The sequence below is a fragment of the Lipotes vexillifer genome, unplaced genomic scaffold (assembly GCF_000442215.2).
Source record: "Lipotes vexillifer unplaced genomic scaffold, Lipotes_vexillifer_v1.1 scaffold75, whole genome shotgun sequence".
Lineage (NCBI taxonomy): Eukaryota > Metazoa > Chordata > Mammalia > Artiodactyla > Lipotidae > Lipotes > Lipotes vexillifer.
This window is the reverse complement of record NW_006771517.1, coordinates 314,478-315,386: the sequence shown is the minus strand read 5'-3', so window position 1 is coordinate 315,386 and position 909 is coordinate 314,478. Positions and strand designations below refer to the sequence as shown.

General features: G+C 44.9%; 1 protein-coding gene across 1 annotated transcript in view; it reads left to right on the top strand.

Moving 5' to 3' along the window:
* CHMP4B (charged multivesicular body protein 4B) overlaps positions 1–507 on the top strand; it is a 47,762-nt gene extending 47,255 nt beyond the window's left edge. The window contains exon 5 of the mRNA XM_007446824.1: positions 1–507. This exon is cut by the window's left edge and continues 384 nt beyond it. The gene's annotated coding sequence lies outside the window, so the exon portion shown is untranslated.
* Positions 508–909: the final 402 nt, after the last annotated feature.

The window sequence follows — 909 nt, the reverse complement described above, 5'->3', positions numbered from 1 at the left end:
GCTGAACCTCAGTGGAAAGGGTCGACCGTTTGCAGTTGAAATGATCTGAAAATGTAGCCTCTGTCCTTTTGTGTCAGCTGACTTGTCGCACATCTCTTTGTAAGACTCGTATGGTACTGGCAGAAGAATCATTTTTTTAAAGCCATAGGCTTTTCCTTGTCCTTGGTTGTAATAATGCATCTGATTTTCGTTTCCTCAAGAGCTGTATTTCTGTCCATCATGTGTGTACTGGCCCCTGTGTTTCCCACCCTGGCCCACTCCTCTCTCCCACTCGCCTGGTCTTTTTGGAGTTTGTGACACTGATTTGAAACGGATGGTGTTCTTTTGAGAGCGTGTGAGATTGTTAGAGTTAAATTCCAACTATACATTTTTCTAACATAGCTCTAAGGTCCTTGTTGCTGTTTGTGATAACTGAGAGATAACTCATTGGAAACATGTGCATACATTTATATTCAGATGAAGTTATGGTTTGCACCATCTATTAAATATCTCAATTAATTTTCATACTTTGCCATTGTGTTTAATCATTCTGTCGTTTGCTTTGGGAGTTTCCAGGCCAGCGTCGTATCCAGTGGAGTCTGTAGAAACATGGAAGACTTGAGCATGATGTGTATCAACAATTTGAACAAAGAGCAGAGCGTGTCTTACTAGAAATGTGTTTAGGTTCCAGAAGCCATGGATCTGTGACCTTCACCTTGCTCGGGGACCCTCTGGGCACAGTTCAGGAGTGAGTTTGTTCTTGTGTGGCTCCAGGGTCTTCCCTAGTTCTCCGTCAGCATCTGTGGGCAATGCCAGCAGGACAACAGACCCTCCACCTGTTGGAAGCATTGGTGTGCCCACTGACTAGGCCCATCTGGTGCCTTTCCTGTGGGGTGGAAGTGTAGGGCAGTGACTGAGAATCTAGCTCAC